This window comes from Dermacentor andersoni, chromosome 5, assembly GCF_023375885.2.
Source record: "Dermacentor andersoni chromosome 5, qqDerAnde1_hic_scaffold, whole genome shotgun sequence".
In the NCBI taxonomy this organism is placed as follows: domain Eukaryota; kingdom Metazoa; phylum Arthropoda; class Arachnida; order Ixodida; family Ixodidae; genus Dermacentor; species Dermacentor andersoni.
The window spans coordinates 50,851,400-50,877,099 of NC_092818.1; the positions used below are offsets into that span (position 1 = coordinate 50,851,400).

General features: G+C 42.9%; 1 long non-coding RNA gene across 2 annotated transcripts in view; it reads right to left on the bottom strand.

Moving 5' to 3' along the window:
- Positions 1 to 1,873: 1,873 nt before the first annotated feature.
- The window catches only part of LOC126530297 (uncharacterized), a 31,629-nt gene continuing 7,802 nt past the window's right edge, over positions 1,874 to 25,700 (bottom strand). The window contains exons 2-5 of one of the 2 annotated variants that reach the window (XR_011894733.1): positions 22,296 to 22,410; positions 17,708 to 17,841; positions 17,486 to 17,631; positions 1,874 to 2,003 (exon numbers count right to left, since the gene is read on the bottom strand). This is a non-coding gene — a long non-coding RNA (uncharacterized lncRNA). The remainder of the gene's footprint in view (positions 2,004 to 17,485; positions 17,632 to 17,707; positions 17,842 to 22,295; positions 22,411 to 25,700) is intronic. The other variant, XR_011894732.1, reaches the window with a different exon arrangement.

Consider the following 25,700-nt stretch of genomic DNA (forward strand, 5'->3'; position numbering starts at 1 on the left):
ATATTTGGGGTTTTACGTGCCAAAACCACTTTCTGATATGAGGCACGCCGTAGTGGAGGACTCCGGAAATTTTGACCCCCTGGGGTTCTTTAACGTGCACCTAAATCTAAGCACACGGGTGTTTTCACATTTCGCATTTCAGTAATATTTGACTTGGTTGTTCCCAGCATACTGTTCAATATTGTATTGCTTTCTGTCTGGGCAGGGACTACACAGGAAATGTAGCATTTTGAAATGCACTCAAGTAAACACTGTCTTGCAAATTAAAGTGAAATTCAGAGGAAAATAGTATCAGCAGCCCCCATGACTTCCTGTCCTATGCTGGTAAAAGGCACCAGGAGAAAGAGTGGACAGGGTACGGGTGAAACTTTTGAAGTCATCCTTTAAGGTTTGTGTGGCTCCTAAAGAAGTACGGTGAACTACCTAAAATATTCCACACACTTGAGGATTGGCCTACTGACCCAAGTCTAGTTACTAAACAGGACTCTTATAGGCTTAATGTCTCGGCTGTATAGATTTTTCTAAACAGTGCTAATTTTTGCCTTTGAGTGTGTTTCTTTTATGGCATCGTTCTTTTTACTGTCACTTTACGAAGTGTGCCATTAACTTAAATGCTATGCAATCCTTTCCCAGAGCAGTCAAGAATTTTACATGGAAACACATGCGGCGGAGAGAATTCGGTTAATTTGCACCACTTGTATCAAAATTTTCATTCTGGCATTTCTTGTGCCAAAACCATGATTTTATTATGAGGCACATCATAGTGAGGGACTCCAGGTTAATTTGGAACATCTAGGGTTCTTTAATGTGCTCCCGATGCATGGTATATGGGCGTTCTTTAATTTCACCCTTATCGAAATGCAGCAAGCGCGGCCGGGATTCATTGGGATGGTGTTGCTGTGGTGGAACGTACAAGCCATGCCTGAATACTTAAGAGTGTTTGGAATACGTTGTTGCAATACTGGAATTGATGACATCGCTAAAGGGCATCAAAGTATAGTGCTGTTTGAGGTTAGCGATCGCCTGCTCACTTATATGCTTGCATTTCTTCTTTATGAAGCAAGCATATAAGTGGGGTGCCAAAGTCTCGAGACACTTATAAGTTGCCACTTCAATTGTACCAGCAACTTTGGCTAACCATTTTAGAATGGATATCAGACATCAGTTAATCAAAACACTGCAGTGGCGCCTTTGCTAGCACGATAGTGGCGAGCACGCCAAAAAGCCATGTTCTTCGCAATGTCACTGAGCCCCCCTACGCCCTAAATATGACATGCACTGTAACTAAAGCAATGGCATGTCAGTAATCCATACTGAACTGATGTGGCAAACAGAGGATGAAGATGGACAAGGCTGATTTCCAAAAAAATTGAAACAAGGTGCGAATATATATACAAACCATTCCAGCTTGTGCATCTGTCCTGGTCAACCATCTCAGAACACATAGCAAATGAAAACATATTCACACCTTATTTCGATAAATTTTTTTTGGAGTTGGCACTTAATTTTGTCTCGTCCACAGTCCTGTCTTTGTGTTGTTCCATTAAAAAAGAAGTCCCTGCAATATTTTACTCTAAGGATTGCTTCAATTAGTACCAATTTTTCTGTCAATCACGACAAAGGTTTGTAGAGGCAGACCACAATGCACACATCACTGTTTTTGTAGTTCGTAGAGACTTCAAATTATTACTTAGACATGAATCTCCTACTCAGCCAATGCAGCTCAACACATGTCAAGTCATTTCAGCGTAGCACAACATGGCAGTGAACGCTTTCACTGCACAATAACTGTATCTGTCATGATTTTAATTCCATTGCAACAAAGCAGATGAAGTGTGTCCTTGAAGAAAAATAAATAGCACCATAAGCAAAATAAAGATCTTGCTCAAAAGCTATTTATTGCAATATAGATAAAAAAAGCAGGAAGAACATTCTGTCAGCGACACTTGCAGAAGGTCATTTGCTGGCAAAACTTGACGCAGCAGCACCACCATGAGATGCGCCTGTAAAAAAAAAAGCAATCCATATTCATCTGCATTGCTACCACACAAAGAAACCCACGGCTTTGCTGTTGTGCCAACACATTCCACAACTCGGCCCATGCATGTTATGCATTACTGGTAAAAGAATAGGGATCCTAAGCATGCTAAGAAAGTATCAGCAATGGTGCAGAGAGCTATTTCAAGAACAGATTTAAAGTTATAGAAATAGAGTTATAGAGTTATAATAGAGTTATAGAAATAAGTACACCTTTGCAAAATGTGCTCTTTCTGCAACATAATGTAGAAGAACTGCCTGCGACAGATTTGGAGCAGTAGCGAAACATCACACCACATTGTGCAACCTCTGATGCCCTACCACTTATTTTGATGCTTTTTTTGTACTTGCCACTAAATTAATGGCACAAATGGCACATACGTTCACTATACTCCATTCCATACGTAGCAGCCAACACTGTGGAAGCTACGCAAGAAGTTCGGTCAAGAAAAGTTATCACTCCGTGTGTTCCATCTATCCTTTGCTCACACGAGCATGTACGCAAGGCTGCTCGACGGGTTGAAAATAAAAAAATTTGAGAACAAAAAAAAAATGATCTAAAACAACGATTAGCCACCGTATACCACAGTACGTTTGTTTGTAAGGATTAAAATTTGTTTCGTTCAATACTGAGTCTATATATAAAACAGTTGTGCACAATTGTGGTCAGAAAGCATCAAACTAGCTCGAAGTGCAAATGAAGCCACTGCAAGAAGTCTCTTTAGCCTCCACAATGTTGACTGCTATGTATGGAATTGAGTATATGCAGTTACGAAAGGTAACATCATTTCAATGTTCTAAAAGTTGAAGATAAAACATTCACAGAGCTGAAAAGAAGAGAAGTGTGAGCATGTTCCTGCTCCACTAGGAAGCCAATCATGGCTATGAAGGGTACATACTTGGGCGTGTTGGCAGTTCATGTTTAAAAAAAAGAACTGCACGAGAGACAAGCCCAAACAGGTTGGAAGTCAGCACTGAGTGTGTCCCTGTTTCTCATGTTGTTCTTATTTCGAGCTAATCCACTGGCATTGGTGGCGGTGTAGGCCCACCGACACAACTGAAGTAGGAGTGTTCAAATCAAAATTTATTTGATAAGAGTGGAGGAAACTGCTTTTAAAATTGAAAAGTTTCTACAGGAGCTACATTTCATTTTTCATTTTCTTCATCATTGGCTCAGCCACTGGCACACTACGCTGTTGCTGTTATCAGCTGCCAAACACAATCAATGATAAGAAAATTTAAACATTATACTACCAAGTTTAAATTGTCTGCTATTGCCCTGGCAGTCAACAATGATAACCATGCACCAGGATAGCACTTCACTGTCAGCAAAATAATGATTTGTGACTGGCAGATAACCTCAGAAAGTACAAGCTCCATAAAGGGCAAAAAGGTCCTGAACAAGGGTAAAAAGGCAGAATGGCCGGAAATGGGAGCTCATCATTGATCATAGGTTGCAGTGCAATGGGCTGAAGGCAGGGGAATCAACAGTGCAGTTGCATCTGAACACAGGGACATTGGTGAAATATATGAATGCTGATAGTTTTGTCAGTAGACCAGCATGGTTCATGTCTTCAACATTCACGAGGCACGACTTGGCGATTCGAGTTTGCACAATCATGTGCCAAAAGCTGCCAGGCAACTGAGCAGCAGCTGCAGAACTTCAAGGAATAATTTAAGAACGAATTGACAATCTTAATGTTTGCCCTAGTCACATCATCAAGAAGGACAAAGTCCCTTTACAGGACCCCACTTCACTACCATCAATGTCTCTGATGTGGACAGAATGAAGCTGCCACTATATTTAAAAAATGATACTGAAACGGCAATTGGCTACTGGCGCTCAAGACACCTAAGCCTACTTCACCATTCATACCCTGAAAAACACAGCAAATAATGCCCATTCTGTGCCAATTATGCCAACGGAACCCCACAATACCTCCTATCCCTCACCAATCCCAATGGGAGGCTGTGCTGCTCAGCTCCAGCCTGAAAGACCAGCGTGAGCTGGTGGCCCGTGCCTGCTTAGCGGTCAAAAGAACCTTTGAATAAGGGCCCCTCCCCTGGTAGAAAGTTGGTTCACTAAAGCTTATTCTCTCTCTCTGTCAATTTTAGAAAATACCTTCTATTGAGGTACAGTATAAGGGCACGTCACAGCTGCAACTCCGAAATCAAATAAGGCAACAAACTGAACATCCATGGTTATTATCAGTGGAAAGGCAAAAATGCTGTAGCCACTTGATACTGCTGCTACCACACAGCTCTATGTCCGCTTTGCAGCGCCAGTGCGATTTACAAATGACAGATGCTGAGCACAGCTACAGATTCTCTTGGCGCATGAAGGCCACTTCATTTGACAAAGTGGCCAAATCAGTCCACAAAGCCTGGGCCACAGTGCCTGGGCCACTACAGGCTTCAGGAAAGCTGGCCTAATTGCATGTCCACCTGAGTGCAACAATGAAGTGGAACCCAGCCGCAATCCAGAGGCCAATGACTGGGACAGTGGCAGTTGAAATGTTTGACATTGCATCACAGGAGAAGAACATAGAATGAAGTGTCATAAAGTTAAGAGTGCTGCTTCTTGGGCAAGTTGAAATTGAATCCTGTGGTGAGGTACGTTTTTAACTCAGGGACAGAGTAAGGCACATAGCTAAATGTTGTCTGCTCTTGTTTGTTGATCTGTGCCTTACTCTGTCCCTGTCCTAAAAGCACACCTCGTCACAGTTTGCAATAATGTTGCCTTCCTGTACCCAAGAGGAGCATTTGTTGAACATTTTTAAAGTTTTCTTGTCCACCATCCTGTGTTCTGGGGTGGATTGATCAGTTGCTGGCTGGGTTCTCCCTGAGTAGACACTTCCTAAAAAAGTTAAGCACATCCAAGACACATGCTGTGAAGCTTTGGCGATACCTATCTGATGCTGTATAAGGACTGGTTTGGTTTGACGAGAGCTAGCCCCAGTCACATGAGCATGCCAAAGGTCCTTTGAAGTTAAGGAGCATCGAGCTTTCAAAGGCACATTAGTTCAAGGGATATGTCTCGGTGCTACACGGTCTCCAGATGGTCTCCGTTTAAGCTTTTAACAGGGAACTGCAACGTATCCTTAGCGCTGCCATCACCTCGATAGTAATAAAAAAATATGGCCCAAATGCGTCTTATAATAAATTTGTCATATTCCTTTTCAGCAATATTTATTTTTCCTAATACATAGAAACATCAAAACAAAATCCACGCATAGTAAAGGCATTACTTTACCAAATACAGATGTATTTATTGCAATGATGTCCACCATGTGTACCGCTTCGTACACCGCATGTTGGCGTCGATTATTCAGTGTTGCCCTTGCTTCAGCCGCTTTGTTTCATTCCCTGTGGCTAGGCAGCGGTAGGTAAGCGTAAACGCGGTAAAATAAAGAACTACAAAACAAAAGTGACAAGGGAAGAAGATGCGCAGAAAAAAGCCAAGGAGACTGGGATGCCTAGCAACTGCTAACCAAAGAACCAAATCGCACATGGCACTATTAACTCTATGCATGGCACACGTGTTGCGTCGATGTTGCTGCTGACGACAGGCCGGGCCGGCGCTGCTGTACCGGCGCGTTCATAATGATTGCGGGTGTCCCGAAAGTGTTTAGTACTTTAGCAATAGTATTCAGTGCTTATAAGCTTGTTCTGAAGAGGTAAAAATTGAACTTTCATATTTTAGATATTTTTTTTCTGCTGTTGGACGCCCTCTAGGCTCGAGAGTATTCCCTTGAGCTTTCCAAGGACAAATGCGCACTCCTTTACTAAAAGCTCCCTTCCAGTAGGGCTCCTTTGCTGTGCCTGTGTGACAGTGCGCATTCTCCCTTGAAGTAAAGGATCTTTGGTTCGAAGGACTTTGAAAGTGCCCATATGACTGCGTATAAACTATGTAAAGAAAATCGGCTAAATTAAAGAATCCATTAAACATACTTCACCATTCCATTAAGGGATCGAGGTTCTTTAGAGATGCCCGTGAGCTGACATTGTATATTGAAGCTTTACGCAGGAAGTTATTTTTGGGTATGCAGACAATTTTTGTGGGCATGCTTGGTGAGCATTCAAGGGCTATATAAGCCACTTTGCAGGTACTTCCCGATAACCGTCGTACTTAAATTCACAAATATATCCGACGAAGTAACAAATAACCCAACAGCTAGGCAGGCACACCAGACCCAGGAAAGCAGGCAAGGGAAGCATCACTTAAAATGAAATGCATCTGGCTATTAATTTCAAACAAGTAATAGCCTGATCTTCTACCCATTTGGTTACAGCTGTAAGTGCAAAAAGCGCGCATTACATGTAGTGGCAGGCTCACCTGTAGAGCAATAACTCTATGTGTATGGAAGGGTGGCATCACCTAGCAATACAATTATTAGCTTACTGATGATGATTATTATTGGCATCCCCTTTGAAATGGAGCGGTGAGAAATAGCCACCTAGCCTGCTTTAATTTAATTAGGTACGCTGTACATGTTTTTCTTTCTAGCATTGTTGCGTACATCTCCTGAAGCTTTCTTCTCCTCCTCAAAACTGCTCTATCTACCTTGTGTGGCTACCTGTGCCTGTAACACATCCGGTTCTATCAATCTCTTCCCTGCTTTTTTTCCACCAATACTTTAAATGTCTTGCATATCTCTTGCTAAATTCAAGCGCTTCTGGACTATGTACATTACCTATGGGTCCCACTGGGTGAATCCCTCCACATTCCATCAGGATGTGCAAAGTTGTCTCCGGATTTTTTCTGCAGCGCACACATGCCTCATTCTGCTGAGAATACTTGTTTTGGTATGTACACGGTCCTGAATATTTGGCTGTGTGTGGTCAATAAAAAAAAAAAAGATTTTGCACTCACCACTGCATTGTTCTTGCTCAAATTTTGCAGAACGATCGCATTTTGGCATTGACTTCCTTTAGTATAACACTTGGCAGGACTAGTCGCCTGTTTTTTAAGGGGGGTATAGTAGCGCGATTCAAAGACGGGACAAAAGAAGACACAAAGGGACACACACAGCGCTAACTTCCAACACTCGAAGATAAAGAAGAAGATGCATTACCAACAAGCCCACATTGCAACCGTCGTCAACTGTTTTTTAAGACAAATTAGAAACTCTTGTCGTCTATGGGAAAAATTGTCTGAAAAGCAGCCCTGGCAGTGTAGCCACCTGTCGTCATCTGCAGAAAGCAGCGTTTCAGGGAGGGCTGCCACGTGTTGCCCGCTGCTGGAGCAGGCCACTGTTTATGCTTTATGCTTGCATCGTCCTGGCAGCAGTTCATATGCCCATAAGCGGAGACAAATTTGCACTTTTTTTCTTGGAAACCAGGCAATTAACTGTGCCCAATATTATACTAAACAAAGTCGACTCCAAAATGCAATCCTTCTGCAAAATTTGAACAAGACCAGTGCACCGATGAGAGCAAGATCTTTTTTTGAACACGCGCAGCCATGTAATCAGGACCCTGAATTTGTACTTGGGCAAACAGCTCTAGCCTCAAATAGCAACGCACTGCCCTTTGTGTTATCGCGCTGATTTTCCCTTCCAATTTTTTTCTTCCCATTTTTGTAAATATCCATGGCTTTTTCTTTTTTGTTTCCATTCTCTGCATCCCATTCGCTGCCTCTGTTTCTCTTACTTTCTTTCTCAGGAGTTCTGGTTGTGTATTTACACTTTCAATCACCGTGTGCTTGGTTGCTTCCTTAACCTCTTCCTCTATTCTGTGTCCACGCTTTTCAGGTACAGGTACTTATGCACATTAGCCGCCAATTCATTTTGATCCATGTTCCCAAGTCTTCAAAACTAATTTTGCTCTGCGCTTCTGACTCCAAAATAGGCCCAATCCATGGCCCCCTGCACTGCCTCACTTTCAACCCTGACAAGAACAATTGCCTGGGTGGCGTCACCTTGTGGCAGCCGAAAAATAGCAGCACAAAAGGTGCTAGTATACGTGATGGCATCTTGACCCATTCCAAAAACACACAAAAGGGCAGTGCAAGCTGGCAGTGGAGCTGGGTGGGTTCTGCATCACCTGGCTTGAGTCGCCTGGCACTGGACGAAAAATGATCGCATCAACAAGGTCTAAAACCAACTCAAATTCCTTTGTTTAGTGAAGCTTTCAGGTTGATGGTCGGTGAAGGTGATGTGCTTTGTTTCTGCAAGTCCGCCATTGTTTCCAAAGATACGAAATGCATTCATCGCCAAAATCCACTGCTCAGTCATTACCAAGATGTGCAGTTATGCCTTAGCACCATATGCTGATTCTTGCAATGCTTGGGATTCACGTTTTTTTTTTTCCGCTACCATTTGCAGCTCGTAAAAATTTGTTTATGGAACTGCAACGCACTGAAATAGGAAAGTATGGTATTCCACGATCACACGAATTGAGTTAAAGTGGGTGCATCTTATCACAGACGAGAGGTATATACCATTTTTTTATTATACATATCTACATTACTCACAAAGCATTATTGTTGGGGAGATTCATACAACATTACACTGGCGTATTATTAAATTGCAGTACAAAACTAGAGAAAAGCAGGACGTGCAACTTAATACTGGAAAATCACTGTTCCCTTTCAAATTTAGCATATGTGAAAGCCTCATGTAAATAAGCGAGACCGACTCCATGGATGCTAAGATTAATATACATTACAATAATTTGTGTGCTGGACATGGCTATTCTTTATTTTCAGTGGAAGCTAAGTGAAGTTATTATCTGCTCATGAAACCAAATGGGTTATGAATTAATTCCGAGCTGCATAGCACAGTAAGACATGTGCAGAACTTCTGTCTTTATTGTTCTAGTTTATTGCCACAGAAAGTTGTCCACAAGCTTTATATGTCTTACTAATACATAATTTGGAACAGAAGCACGGAGATTTTTAGTGTGCCAAATTTCATATAGCACTGTTGAAGAAATTTCGATCATGCAAAGTTAGTACTCAGCATACTTGCCACTTTATTTTGATTTCATTTGTATTGAGACACACATTACTGTCGCGAAAGAAGTATGCAGCGTTTTCTTAAAATCGTGGGTATTCCTCAATGCGGCGCTGTCAGGCAGAGAGCGGTGTCTGAGACGTGTAAACACGACAACGAGCGGCGCGGGTGACTGATGTTCACGCTTCTGCGTGGGAATGACCGCGACAGCGCCTCGGCCACTTGCTATCACCCAGCCGATGCAGTCATACCTGCCGTTCAAAGAACTTCTGCACGCAGCCGACCTCGAAGGCATCCCGAAACGTGTCGAGATGAGCCTGTGCACGTGCCGCGGTCGGTTCACGCCTACCCATCAGTCATGACTAGTTTCGTTTCCTGAGCAACTCCTCCTCTAGCCCAGCCGCCAAGAGCGCTGGTATGAAATACGAAGGCGATCTCACCTGTTTGGCGTCTGCGGCCGTCTATATGGGCGTCTTGCACTGGAGTTTGAGGTATTAGCCCCGAGAACGAACTACAGGGGTGCTGCGAGCGCCGCTCGCGTGACGTCAGGGCAAGGACTCGCGCCTGTCTGCTACAGTTCGGGCGTTGTCTGGGCGCTTTCTGCGGTATTTTCGTTTGCCCTCGTTCTCTCTGCTTGCATACTTATGGTGGTTGTCTCAAATATATTTTTACAACGTCTCACTTTGCGAACATTTATTCAAAGAGCTAATTCCTTAGACAACAATGCAGCTCTCAAAGGCAATGCTACAGTGCCAGCCGAAGGAACGCAGACCAGCCCATTGCGGGTTTTTTATTCGGTGATGGACAATCGCAAAAACATAGCATATAAGAATCCAGTTATGATACCATACCTGCTGCGGTACAACATGTCACAAATGCTGGCTATCTATGACTTCTACAACAGTTACGTTGATTTTAATCCGCTAAAACAGGTTTGCTCACGACGAGTAGTTCATGATATAATATGGAATTTTTGCATTTCTTCACAGAAACGCTCGGCAGTAACACGGGGACTTAACTAATACTGCAGTTTAGATTCTACAAGCACCACTTGCTTCTTTAACTGCTTGTCAACATTAGGCGGTTCTTCGCGTGTTTATTTTAAGCGGTGGAAATTTGAAGTAAAGTTAATGAAGGCTTATAGCTATCTACAGACTGCAAATAGGAATGTACCAATATATATTCCCTCAACTCACTTGAGAAATTTACTGGTGCTTGTTGCTTGAGGAATATACATGAGGAATCTTTTTGGCGAACTGACACAGGCTGTTCGGTCCAAATTTTTTAGTGAAATATGCCTGTTGGACCGCATGGCTGCAGCTAGAAAGAAGTCGAAGCGTCAATCATTAGTAGTATGGGACATATTGAAGATATCAAAATTGTCCAGCGGAGGGTCAGAAATCAAGTGAAAGTATATGCAAGGCTTGTAGTGCTTTCTTTATGAATGTTTGCGATTGGATTGGAGAAAACTATTTATCCTGCAGTTGGACAAGGTTCTCTTTTATGTACCGACGAAGTGAATAGTTATCCGTTTGTATAATTAAACACTGGATCGAGACATGGTGAGACAGAAGGTGCTTGAATTTTCCTTTTCTAGGCAATCTAAACTGCGCTGTAGTAGCTCGAGAATACTATAGCCATTCCAGTTGGCGCTGTAAAAAAAATGCTTTATGGTTTGAATTCGAAGTTGTAGTGAACTGATGGGTTTCGCGAACATAGCATGCCTCGCCATACCAGCAGTCGGTTGCTACCGCTACGTGATCAGGGATGTGCCATATTGTCGATAAAGGCTACTGAGGGCCACTATCAAACATTTTATCACTTGCAATTGATTGGCTCTCAATCTTAATAACGAAACTTTTCTCTCAGGTGATTGCTACTATGGTGCTTGTGAAATAACTATGTAAATAGTCTACATGACGCGCCGTCGTGTTAGCAGCCATGAGCAATTCGTTTTTTAGAGGCCTGTTTCAGAGGGGGATGAATGTAGCAGCAAACATTCTCATAAGAAATGCGCGCCTAACTATCTTTTACGCATTAATGAATGGCCATATTTGAATAGAACAACACACCGAAGTAATAGGAATCATGATGACAGCTTTGCTGGGCAGTGTCTTTCTAGCACGGATAACATGCTGACGCCAATTATGAAGATTTTTCTTCTATGTAAAATGCAGTGTCTCTCATAGCTAAATAATAACGGAATGTTAAATGTTTAGCCAGGCATCATACACAACTTCGCGTGTTGAATTTGCAGACATTCCTTTTACGCAAAGTTTATGGGCAGGCACGGCTCATATATCCATTGCAATGCCAGTAGACTCCTTCAACGCTACGTATAGCTTGCGATATCCAGGCCGCAAAGGTTATTGAATCATGCGCTTTAGGAGAAGGAACTGTGGTTCAGTCATGGCAGCAGAAAGAAGCCGACATATCGTTCAATAAGCACGGCTCGACCCACTCATACCCCAAGCATACACGAAGGGAACGAGCGCGCGCGGCAGGGGAGCGAGGCGAGCGAGCGGCGTCCTGGCCGTGCCGTCACTCGCGAGAGGGCGCCACTCCTAATTCTCGCCGCTAATAGTAGCGGCGCCTGGTGGTGGCGAGAAACATTATCTGGGTAGTACAAGCTTGGGTAGTATTGATCCCTGGCTGTGGCGATCACACGTTTCTAGCCCAAGTTTTGCGTCGATTCGCACTTTTTTTCTGCTCTGTTGCGAGTGCGGAAAGACTGGTCACTTCTTACAAACCACGCCGACCACGATGAGAGCTGGCCGCAGCCTATAGTTTAACGAAAACGGACTCTCCGTGCGCCGTGGGACGTAATGCTGAAAGCAGAAGGAATCGGCGACGCCGATCCGGAGAGACCTAGCTCAGCCTCGAAAAAGCGTCACCGTCGTTACTGCTGCGTCGTGGGCTGCCATGAACAAGGCCTGAATCCCAAGATCAGATTCTACCGTTTTCCTTCAAGGCCTCACGAAGCCGAGCGTCGGGCACGCTGGATAACTGCAGTTCGTGGCACTGGGTAAGCGAAACTTCGCGCCATGCTGACTGCATCGCCTGTCTTGAAGCTTCCTTGATTATCTGCGTTGCTAAAATTCGGTCTTTTTCATCTACAGTCCCGATGGCAAACCGTGGGAACCAGCGCCGAACATCAGAACCGCGCAGCGCACGAGCGCACGAGCTCGCGCTGCAGCGCGATTCGCACGTACGTTACTGCGATCTCATATGCATTGCATCAGTTATTTATCAGTTGCTAAAGGAACAGATGACCGCTACTACAGCGCAGGCATAACTACTTGTCTAGCGGCATGCAGTCAACAGAGATTGCAGGAGGCCCGCCGTTCCGCGGCATGTCGAAAGACCGCTGCCGTCGCGGTGCGTACGATCGTGCGCTCGAGCAGTTCCTTGCACACGATGTCTGCTCATCGCTGCTGTGAATGCATTTATAGCAAGCATTTCCTCGCGTTTGTGCGCCTGAATTTAGCAGCGTGCAAACCTTAACTGAAGTTCAACTTCGTACGCGACTCTCTTCACTTGCGATTGACACCGCGCTGAAACTTCGCCGCCTATTTCTTGAACGGCGGACACGTATTCGGTGTTGCATAATTTCTTGCCTTTACGCAGCGTGCGACCCCTGAAAAAAATCTTCGGCGCGCGATATTCGCTGGAAGCCGTGGTACAACACAACCGAAAGTGGCGGATCCATATTGTAAACGTGCTTTCCGAAGCAGACGACCGAGCTTGGTACTGCTCCGTTCAGGACAGAAGATGCTTTTAAGAACCGTTTTCGCAGCGCCCCCTGGGTAAAGCAGGAGTCCCATCAGCCGTACCTTTGCAACCTGCGCTCGCTACCCACTCCACACGTTTTGCTTTTCATTATAGTAGACGACACCAATGAGCCGCGGTTGACGCGAACACGGTGCTGTTACAGCTGATAACACCGAGGTTTCTTGCCACCGCAAAAATGTGCGACGCCGACGTTCCTGAGTGTGTTGAAGACACTGAATTGTCCACGCTGGAAACGAAGGTGCTCCGCTGCAACTTGAGTAATGCAGCAGAAGCAGAACAGTGGGTGCGCAACTACAGCGCCGAAACCAACACATCGTGGATTGTGGACTTCGTTGCCACAAAATGCACAAGGTAAGCTATTTTGTCAAAATAGTGGATATTCAAAATGCATAGTGTAACAATGGCCGCGTCCGCCATCTTCTCTGGGGCATAGTTGCGAAGCGCCTGCATGCAGAGCGGATCGGCGATCGTCGCTGTGTGGCAACAGTCGCCTTTATCGTCAAGCGTTTAATTAGTAATTAACTTCACTGTGCCCCCAACTATCCAATAAAGCCATGTCCGCTGGTATTTGCACCCTTGGATATCCGTACTGACGGCATTCTCAAGAAGCGTACTGCTTTGAAATCGAAACCTTCGCCGAGCGAGCATCTCGCGGCGATCTACCCTGCTTATACCCTCTCGAATTTCCTACCGAAACCTCCAAAACAACCTTGCATTGCATTGTAATCCTACAGATTCATTGCGTTCGCAAGAAAAGACGTCTCATGTGAAAAAATCTTTGCTGCAAATCGAAGCTCCGCGGTAACAGTGTTGTTCGTCGGGGCGGATAAATCTTAATAAACTGTGATTGCTCCGTTTGCGTTGGAACTGAAATTGTGCGAGTCAGATCGCACATGCAAGTCCCGTGAAAACGAAGGACAAACATGATCTGCGAGTTGGCAGTCGCAATTAACTTGTTCCGTGGCCTGTTTTCTGCCGTTCTCCGCTGCAAGTATCAGATTTTCGCAGGATAGGGCGCTGTGCATGTTCTCTCTGACTCGTGTTCAGCATTGCCTTTGTGCTGCAGGCGTCCGCAAATATTGTGGACTTAGCTATTTACAGGCACTCCGGTTTCAAGCACGTCACAAGCAAGCGACAAATTAAGCAGCCCGGCAAATGCGCGGTTGGGCGCACTAATAGCGCAGCGTCACGCTGCCAGAGCCGAAAACGAAAGAAACGCAAAGTAACTAAATGTCTAATGCAAATACGGAAATCTAACGCACGTGCGATTACACAGCGCGCTGCGTAGCGAAGCTTGAGGACAATACGTGCGGGCCTTCTCTATACCGTTGATGAACTTCTGCGAAAATGTGTAGGGCGATGTGCAACTCCATCTTACCCGCCCTTCAATTTTTTTCTCGAATGGAAGGGCGGGAAGGGCGGTTTTTTTCTTGCTTTGATGGCCTTTTCTGAGCGTACCAAATGCGACCATTACCACTTTTCTATGGCTACCACGCTTTTGATGTGTGGCAGAGCTGTTATGTATAGAAGCCATTCGAATATGATTTACAAAAGTGAAACAAATTCTTTATCTGTATTCACATTTGTTACAGAATGATCTTCCGCAAGGTGTGGCGGTGTCAACACCACAAACGAAACAAAATTACTGCACGGCGCAACACTGACTGCCCAGCAAAACTCGATATAAAAATTAAGAAAGTGAACCCTGACACCCAAAGAAATGATAAGTATTTGTGCAGAAGCACTCCCCTCCCAGCTGTCATCAAATTGGCCGCAACACATAATCACAGCACAGAATGTGCTGACTCACTGAAGTTACTGCGTGCCAGCCCAGAAACAAGGGCCGCATTCGATGCATATTTCGAGGCTGGTTTCACGCCTGCAGCTGCCATTCGGCACCACGAGGAGGCACTGGCAATGCAAGACAACAGCCACATTCTGCTTGCCAACGGTATGGTGAACCCACAACAAAGGAGTGTTTATCACTGGCACCAACAATGGAGGCAAGCAAAGTATGGTTCCATAGGAAACCCTCTTCCAAAACTCCAAGAAAAGTTGGCAGACTATGCAGCACAAGGTAAGATGTCATACCAGCTGTCGAACTGAACATGAATTGAGAACAGTACCAAACCAATAATTTTGAAGAGCATCTAAATCAAGAACAAAACCTGAGCAAAAAAAGTAACGGCTACTGGTTTGGAACTAAATGGATGAAGCATTTTCAGTAACATGGGTAAAGAAACGCATTATGCAAAACAAAACAGCTTCCCTTGCACAATCCATGTAAACCACGCAATATCGGCAATTTTTTTATGCCTTTAAAATTGGCCAATTTTCACTGCTTTTAAAATTTCAGCATTTTTTAAAATTTTATCACGAAATAAATACATAATGCAGTTGCACATTTCTTGCATTAATTTGCAAGAAACTATTTGAAGGTTTGTCCTAAAATCTTTCTGCTTCATCACGTTAGCTACAATGGTCCCAAAAAGCCACCTATCTTCGGGTCACTGATGCGCTTGCTCAAAAAGCAAAGTTTAGCAATTTAAAAAAAAATACTCTAGGCGATATAGATCCAACTTTCGTTGGGCCACTAGTTCTAACATCATAAGATTACCAAAAATGTTTGGTGGTGTACAATGTTTTAGTTTTGGAGTGACAAGTCTTCAAACTTGTAATATGTGTATTGAATAAATGCTCTTTTCCACCTTTAGTAAATCAGAATGTTTTTCAAGGAAACTTATGCTATGTTTAGCAAAACAAAGGTTGAGTCTATTCTAGAGAGATATTTGCCCCCCACCTCATACAAAATTTTCACTTAAAAAAAAAAAAAAAAGTTGGGACCCCCCCATGTCCTTTCCTGATCATACCCTAGTCCGTGATTTTGTGTGCTGAATGTATATTCCCTTTACTTTAACTTTTAATAACTTTTTTGTTGCGGTATCTCTAAGAGATTGTGTAATTTTGTACCAGATTTCAGAGTTTTGCATTTCAGTGTACTTTTCTCATGAGGCATAAAAAAGATGACTATTTAGATTGACCGGTATATGTAGAAAACAGGCAAAAATTAACAAAGTGACAATGACTTCACTTTTCAGGGAGGGCAATTTCAATTTTAGAAAAGTCATGTGCAAGCAATACACTACAACAGCCGGCACACTATAAAAATTTGGTGCAAGATGTAGCAAATGTGCCGAACTAAATACGTTTCACATAAAAAGTGGCATTGTTCTATACAAAAAATGTGTCAACCAACACAACTGTTATGACATGCAAGTTCAAACTGTTTTTTTAAATATCAGTGTACTGTTTTTTAAATGGTTTACAGTGGTCATCAACACTTGGCTTTGTGCTGTCTTGTTTCTCAGGCTGCTTTTAATTTTTTTGCTGCTAACACCTAAAAAGCTTCTTGGCAGTTTACTCGGTGATCCCCTCTTAAAGCCACAGTGATGCGGACAAAGCATTGACACAAATGAATGTTCCTCCTCAAAGCCAGGCTTGCTTAGTCGTAGCTGGGAAGTAAGATTGCATCACTTGGCAAGTAGAATTGAAGCAGCATTGCGTCTGTTTACAAAGTGGTACATGAGTGCACTCGCACAATGTCAGCAAAGAATGCATACTTTTCTGAGTATGTGAGACATAAGACGACAATTTATTGTGCGTGTATGTGGCTGTGTGTGAATTTCTTAGTGAGTGCCTTAGGCTTTATCTATGTAATTGTGCTGCATAAGAAGTGAAGCATGTCTTTATTTTTGCATAAATAGTCCACACTGTTTTTCTTACCTATTAACAGCATGTCTCGCTCAGCACTAAAATGGGTGGTGCTACCTTTATGTTTACTTTATCATTTAATTAGGCCCAAGACAATGATTTTACATTAGTGACCAACTACTGTGTAGCGAGATATGTGACCTCAGTGCATAACGTTCATGGTGCACCGAGAATGTACCATGGAGAAAAAAAAAACACTCTGCAAAATATGGCGTAATATTGGCTCATTTTGTCTATGTTGGATTTCATGCAATTTTGCATTCCTCTTGAGAACAATACAAACAGCCATGCCTGTATTTTTTCTTTCTTGAAGTTAAAAAAGCTAGAAAGCTGCCCTTGGATCTCCATGAGCACAGTTGTGGGGCCACTATTTTCTTGCGCGCCAAAAGCATTTGGGTCCTTAATTATGAACCTATGATTTGCAGTGGTGAACATTAGGATCTGTCGGAGGCCAGTAATTACCAATTTAAATCCCACTATTAACACACTCGATGAAAACACTAAAGGGCACGTTCCTATCACAAAATTAGTCCATCCAGAGCACAAGGCAACACTTCGTAAAAATTGAGACTAGCAATAGTATTCAGCCATTCAAAATGCATTGGTATTATGCTATTTTAGCACCTTATGCACCACTTCACCATTGCCTACATTTTGTTGCTGCAAAGTGTAAAGAATGAATGAAATTACTTTTGTCCTCTTTTTACATTTATATATAACTGTTGAAAACAGTTGAATTTCTTATGTATTCACTTGTGCGTTTAGTCAAGTTTCCCAATATGACGTAGAAGCTGCTCTGAATAATGTACAGTAACAATAACAGCTGTTAAAGAAATTTTAGTAAACAGTGCAATAAAAGCAATTGAAAAGCTCTTCGCGTAACAATGTATTAAATTTATGTAACATGTCATAGAAGCTTTTCAATTCACCGATTCTCTTGCTTGACATTGTGAAGTTCACTTGATGACCGTATGCTCGCATTATGCAGGGACGTGCATCTACACAGCTGGCACACCAGACTGCTGGGCGGTGCTTGTGGTCACTCCTATCATGCAGCGAGCTCAGTCTCTGGATGCTGCTCAGGAGATAATATTTGTTGATTCAACCTCCTCGTGTGATGTGACAAGAAGCACAGTGACAATCATGCTTACCGCCACAAAAGCAGGTGCCGTGCCTATTGCTGTGTTGCTGCACAGCTCTCAAACCACGGAGGGCTACAGCCTTGCCTTCCAACTTCTCAAGGATAGCTGCCCATCATGCTTCGGCAACAGACAGGTACAGGTTCCTGTTAATGAAAAATTCAATCTTGCAGCTATCCACATTAAGTTGCACTAGCCACTAGGAAACATAAATACCCAAGAAAGTGGATGGGGAAACGGTGCCGCTGTAGCTCAATTGGCAGAGCATCACACGTGAAATGCGTGGGGGATCGTTCCCCACCTAAGGCAAGTTGTTTTTTCGTCCACTTTCATTTACGTTAATTTATCGCTTCTTTATTTCATTTATTAAGCACAACTAATTTCCCCTATGTCATCCTTGGTGTCAGTGTTCGTTGACTTCTTAAATATCAGTAGCTATACATATAATTTATTGAGGCATCCTGAATAAGATTTGTTATTGGTCAGTGTTGGCCATGGCAAAAATCATGATCTCAGTGCTCCTTCTGAGCAACAGTGGTGTTTCAAACAGAAGACTGTTTCTTGCATTGTAAAAGGGCTATTGAGTGGGCAAGTAGTGTTTTAGGCTAGCAGGGCAACCACTAGAGACAATTAGAAGATAGGCTCATACATGCCCGTTTTCGCTGCATAGATTAAAACTATTGACAAGTGTTGTCTACAGGCGAAATATTTGGAAAAAAATTTCTTGCTCAGTTTCGGTATTGTGCAGAAAGCTTCTGGCTAAATGTATTTTATCAACACTAAATGACAGGCAGCAATCGTCGTTTGTTCGTTTAGAGCTGGAACACTGGACAAGGAGGAATTTTGGCAAGTGACTCGCTGTCTTTTGAAAGCACGGTGAGAGGAGACAGACTGACGCAACATCTCCGGCTGCAGTGTTGTCACGCACGTGGCGTAAAGCAAATGGTTCACCCATGGTTCACATATCACAAGCGCTGTCTGTGCATATAAGTGCCTTGGGATGAAACCCACTTCCAGTTTTCTGCCTCGTGTTCCTCCCCTGTTTCTGAAAAAGCTTCTGTGAAATATTTTTCTTTTTGTTCATAACGCTTATTCTCAACGTGTCCTGCACACTTGGACAGAAAATAATAGGCTCTGTAGAACACTGTGTTCCTAGTGTCCATAACATATAAATGTGGCAGCTCTAGTAAAAAAATACAAAGAAGAACACTACCAGGAAAGTAAGCAAGGCTGAATAGGTAGCTTAGTGGCTATGGCATTGCGCTGCTGAATGCAAGGCTGCGAGTTCAATCCCTACCATGGCAGCCACAAACAAGCCCATATACTTAGATTTAGGCATGCGTTAAAGAATCCCACATGGTCAAAATTAATCCAGCGTCCCCTGCGAAGGATCTCATAATCAGATAGTGGTTTTGCCACGCATACCACCAGAATTTATTTCACTGAAGAAAGCAATGAGTTGACTTTGAATAATTACGACAGATACAAATGTTAGTTCAATAAAAAAAATACAGTTGTTAATGCTCCAGTATTCACTGTGGCGATGTGTGGCCAAGCCATGGACCTTGCAGAATTTTGAAATAAACTATTTTTTTTAGCTCTGGTGCTGCCGCAGAGTTGAGAACTTTAGGGACTGCCAGACAATCTAACAAATAAACTGCAAATGAACATAGTTACCTTGGCCAGACTCTAGAAGAAAGCGATGTTGTGATAGCTGAATTTTTGGTTCTGCTTAAGCCTCATAGAGGAGCTACTTTCCTAAAAATAATACTGGTTAGGATCACCATTGCATGCATTACTGTTGTGTAGTATTATGTACAGGCACCTAAATCTGATATCGCACAAGGACCAACGGCACTGTGAACGAGCGACTTGTGGTGGTGCGATTTAAGTAAATGAGGATAAGTACATGCATGAAAGTGCACACTAACTGCCACATTCTCTAACGAGCCTTGACTTGAAGCTGCCCCACTGAACTAGGCTCTTCATGTGAGCTGGTTAGTACGGTGACATGTTAAGGCAGGTAAAGAACAAATAAAACACTGACAGTGGAAAAAATGAGGACATTGAAGCTGCCCCTCGATTTCAAAGTGGAGCGCGGTGCTTTCCATAAAGCAAACAATGCACTGCAGTCCAATAAAGCTCTTCAGTGATTACTGCAACTGGAAGTTGCTTGAGAAATGCATCTCCACTCCATCGTATTAAACTAGATTCCGAGGGCACCTAGTTACAAAATTATGGTGTCCCCCACTTTTCATTTTCCACTCTTCATTTTTATAACGGTTTAAATTTGTCAAGTTCTATAAATGATAGGAAAAATAAAACTCTCTGGGAATTAGAGCAAGCTTTTTGGTTTTAGGTTCCAATTGTGTGGCATAAAAAACGATGGGCAAGGCATGAAGCAAGTGTTAACAACATTGTTCTAGTGTTGTCAGCAGTTGCTACTGCATATAGTTTCAAAAGATTGGTGAAGTTTCTTTTCCAATAATTTGATTTATTCACAATTTGTATCAGCAGTTAGCATCAGAAATAGCCACTACAATAATGTTTCGACCATAGTTTTACTGACACATGTCCATTAAGTTCGGTGCCAGCTGCATTATAGCATTTGGTATGAACAAATGGATTCATAGCAGTGAAGGTAATAGCCTAGCAGGTGGAGCTCAAACTTGTTGCTACTCTAACTGCAATTGGTTATTGTCATTTGGGTGGCTAATTCATTCAATGTATGGCAGTGAGTGTTCTTGTAATGGTGTTGTATTTAACAAACATTAGAGCCCAGACAGCAAACTTGGTGTTATAAATGCATTGAAAAAGCAAATTTTCAAAATGTTATAAATTCTGTACAAGCACAGGCACAACACATAGATTCGACATCATTCTTATACCATTCATTCAGTATTTTAGTTTAATGAAATAGGGTTATGGAGGAAAGTTAGCAATGAATAGGCAGCAGAAAGCCTACTTAGATATCTACATCCAGATGTTAGAATATATTTGCAATCTATGCAATCCTTATTGCAGGTTCCCTTAGTACTGATGTCGGACAATTCCCGTCCCGAAAAGGATGCTTTGAAAAAGGCATGGCCCGCAGCAGAACAGCTCCTATGCCAGTTTCATGTGCTGCAAGCAGAATGGCGCTGGCTGACTGCAGCGGGTAACAAAGTCCCCAAGGAAGACCGACGTCAACTGATGGCTGCCTTCCAAAAGGTACAGAAATGAACACTTAAAAATTGCATGATGAAGTGACTGTCGTACATACCAAGAGGTGTTGAAATGAGGTAAAGTGCAATGGAAATGAACATTTTTTTATGACATCCTAGTAAAAAAAATTTGTGTGGCATACATCATGACACTCATCAAGGAAGCACAAATTACTTCTACTTGTGACATACAGTCCACTACCAATAAAAATAAAGCAGTGGCTGCCCTTGAGGTATTCAGGCATACAGGCCTCAAGACTTAATTAAAAGCTATCCTGTGTTGAATGTGAGACTGCATATGTTTTCTTTAGAAAAAAAAAAACCTTACATCTTTGGGGCATGTGTATATTTGCAATGGTAGCTGCCACAGGCTTTCTTGCATTTCAGTAAGCTTGATTGTATGTTCAACATGAAAAAGTGCATAATGCAACTATTATTGCCGAGCCTAAAAGGAGGGAAAAATAATCTAAAATAAGCCTGCATAAACAGCACTCACCATGGGAACTTGGTATAACATGTCCATCTGCTCATACTAATGACTATAATTAGCAGCGCCATTGCAAATATCCCAGCTCTAATGGGAGAGTAAGAAATCAAATACAAGAAGGAAAAGGGGACCTACTAATTGTGAGCAGTATTGCTTGTTTCTAGAAGCAAAAGAAAAGTCACTTATATATTTCTATAAAATCAGCTTTTTTCTTGTTTTCAATGATTCAATGCTTCTAAGCCCATCTGCAGACTGCAAAAAATGAAGGGCTGCTGGTTATATTTGTCCATTAGTGTAACAAATGAACTCATTGGCTACCTTTGAAACATTTATGCCATTAGGTCTGACAGCTTGTTAGACCACAGCTGATCATATCTTCTTTTCTAATTTACTAAGTTGTTAGATTTCTTGACTTTCTTACCTGACAAGGCATGTTTTACTAAAATGCTATCTTACCAAGCATAAAGTGATTGTTTTATTTAATATTTGGTCAATCAGATTTCTTTCTCCCTCACTACTGAAAAAGATTTGTATTAGTACTTCTACTCCCAACTGAACAAGCCTTTGGGAAACTTGGTTTTGTCTACCATTTTTATTTTAATCTTAATTCCCTTTATTTCCTATTTTGCAGGAAGGTAAGCCCATTGTATGATCAGCCCCTGCTAGCATGTTTGAATCTGCTTTTGTTTTCTTCAGCCCTGCTTGCAAATAACAGCAGGACCCATACCTGTCGTTTTTCTATATCAGCTAAACACCATCCCCTTTTCTATTTATCCTCCCTCACCCTTTCTTTAAGCAATAACTTCCACTTGCTAGGTGCACCTTCTTATTGTCTTCCTCATCCCCACTCAGGGTGGGGTATGTGAAGTATGTATATAACCGTGAATGTCCTGAGCGAGATCCTACTTGCCTTGTAATTTGCAGATACTGTATGCAAAGGACAAGAGCCAGCTGGAAGCAGCAAAAGAGCACCTCCGCACTGTTGGCCATGAAGGCTATGTCCACCGAGTCGAGGCATTTCTTTGCTGCGAAAAAGAATGGGCACAGATGTACCGAACAAATCTTGCAACAAGGGGGCACAACACAAATAACTATTCAGAAGCCTCAATAAGAATTCTCAAAGATGTTGTCCTTTGCCGTACAAAGGCATACAATGCAGTTGCCTTGGTCGAGATAATAGTCTCGACTTGGGAGAAGTATTTTGAGACCAGGCTTCTGCGGCATGCGCACCACCGAGAGGCATCACATCGCCTCACGTTTGAACACCTGCTGCAAGACCTTCCAGAGCTGCCCGCAGGGAGTGTTACCAAATCTGGCGAAACATACTATGTGCCCAGTTCCTCCAGCAACGCAACATATCAGGTACAAGCTGATGTGGGCGTTTGCACCTGTTGGGTAGGCAGCCAAGGTGCCTTCTGTAAGCACCAGGCTGCAGTGCAGAGGGCCTTCGGAGGGTGCTTCCCTAATAGCCCTAAGCTTACACCAGCAGACTGTAAGCAGCTTGGGCAGCTTGCATTAGGTGAGCGATGCCCCCCGCTGGATTTCTTTTTACCAATGAGGCCAGCACAACAAGGCGATGCCCCCAGTGAGCTAATAGAAGATGAAGCCCTCAACATGGCGGAAAGTGCCTCAGGCGCGCCATCGCAACAACAGCCATGGCAAAGAATTGCTCCCAACTCCTGTCCACAGCCAGGACCAAGCACCACTCCCGACTTCTGTCCTCAGCCAGGACCAAGCACTGCTCCCGACTTCTGTCCTCAGCCAGGACCAAGCACTGCTCCCGACTTCTGTCCTCAGCCAGGGCCAAGCACTGCTCCCGACTTCTGTGCACAACCGGAGGTATTCTGACTCTTTCCATATGAAGTCATTTCGAGGTGTGAATGACAGTGTGCAGTGCTTTATATCCAAGATTGAGTTGTGCCCCATGCGTAGAAGAGTAATAATAGTAGTCGAAAATGTACAACTGCAGCTGACATAATTGTGGCTGATTGTGTACAATGGCAGCTGCGAACACAAAAGTCTTCTTTACATATTGCTCCACGCATATTTGAAACCGCATGGGTACTTCAAGGCCACAAAGTGTGTTTATGTCATCCAAGCCTATTTGAGGGTGACTTATTTCTCACAACCTTTGCTACTTGCCAACCTTGCCAGCCATATGCAGACAGCATATGGCTGGCAGTAATGTTCGGTATTAAAAGGACACAACGAACAGACAACCAAAGCATGTGCAAGAACATTGCATAATGTGACAACGCCAAATCAATAAGAATACAGGTTCGTCTACGCAAAGACAGAACAAAGTTTGCCCATAATGCAAATAACCTATAGGCATGTGATGTAACTAAAGATTACAGACTTCACGATGGAACTGCTTACAATAGTTAACATTATGTGAAGCTGCATGTCTGACTCTGCTTGATATTTGAGCTTTTGTGCTGTTTCCCTGTGTGAACAGAATGGTGCAATATGATGTAAAATAATTTTGCAGGACACTGAAGAAAGCTACACTGCATTGGAGAGGGCATTCAGGAGAATGCACAAGCTTGCAGAAGGGAACCCCGGCTATGGAGTGTTGCTGAGGAGCTTTACTGCTGCAATAGGAAAAGTTTCCAGCAGCAGTGGAGCATACAGCATGCTCCTGAGGCTAAATGCTGCTGCTCGAGCGCACAGACACCATGGTAAAAAAATGCGGGTCCAGCCAACAGCTTCGGCAAGGCGCCGAAGCGGAGTAACCAGAAAGTCCGGTCGAATTCCTTCTGGTCGACCAGCCAAAGCTGGCAATACAAGGAAACCAAAACGCGGGCACAAATTAAGTGACTCAGTCCAAGCGAATGTGCCGGCAGCTAAGAGCCACTAAAACTGGTTAGGAGGAACTCTTGTTATCTTTAATATGTCAGGGTATGTGCCTCGGCTTATACAGTTATTAATTATTTTAGTGAGTACTGGCACAAGAATATCCATATTGTCTTTCAATGCTTTTACGGTAATGCCATCGTGGCCAGTAGCTTTGTAGCAAGACATGCCTGATATTATTGAGGTTATGGCATGCTCGTCCACTTGATCCAAGGAAAAACATGCATGGATGATGGGGCAATCGACATTGCTTTCAGTAACTGGAATACGCTCCGCTAGCTTTGGGCCAATGCTAGTAAAATATGCATTAAAAGTGTCGGCGCACTTGGCATCAACATGTTCAAGAGTGATCGGTTTTTTTTATTTGGTTTATCAACTACTGCTTTTATAATTTCCCACATTTTTTTGGTATTGCCTTGTGCTTGTTTTATTAAGAATGCATTGTATTCTTTTTTCCGCCCCCGGATAACAGCTACTACATGGTTACAAGATATTCGATAATTTTGCAAATAATAGGCGTTATCTCTATGTTTTTTCCATTTTTGGTACCACCAGTCTTTTCCTTTTATTGCTGCAAGTATGGCGTTATTCATCCACGGGCACAAAGGTTCCTCGTATTTGTTTTGTTTATATGTGGTACACTGAGATATGATGTGGGCTAATGCATTTGTAAAGTTTGCGCATTCGATATGAGCGTCACTGCTAAATTCATCTTGAAATTCCTTTTCCTTAATTTTTTGCCGCAGTATTTTGTAATTTATCCTGCGATTTGCCAAGATGGTCTTTTTTGAAATGGTATTATTTGCACTGTGTAATAACACAAAATATGGCAGTGGTCAGTGAGACTCGTATCGTATACGCCAGAATGTATGTTATCACTGTTACACAATACATGGTCTATAGTTGTAGATGCACTTGGTGACAATCTAGTAGGTTCTTAGATTGTATTCTTAAAGTTGTATGACTCCAGTAGGTGTGTGTATTCACAATTTGTGTCTTTGCTGATATCAATGTTAAAGTCGCCAACAATAGTGATGGTACCATAGCTCTTACTGCTTAGGGTGGAAAGGATAGATTCCAACGATTGATAAAAAACGGGCAGACTCGAGTTTGGTGGCCGGTATATCGCACCAACAACTGAACATCAATCTAAAAGAACAAAGAGAGATTCAACCGTACTGTTACTAATCTCAGTATCGGTGATAATCCTAAACGGTACCGTCTGCTTGATTAGTAGAGCCACGCCACCACCGCGCGATACAGCATTCCTGGGATTGCTTACAAGACTGTATCCCGGAATGGAGATGTGCTCACCTTCTTTTAACCAAGTTTCCGTTAAGCCAATTACATCAAAGGTAAGATTATGCTGTGCCAAAAAGGAACACAATGCATCTTTGTTTCTTCCAAAACTTCGAATGTTACAGTGAAGTATCGATATACCCTGGGTTTTGTGGAATTC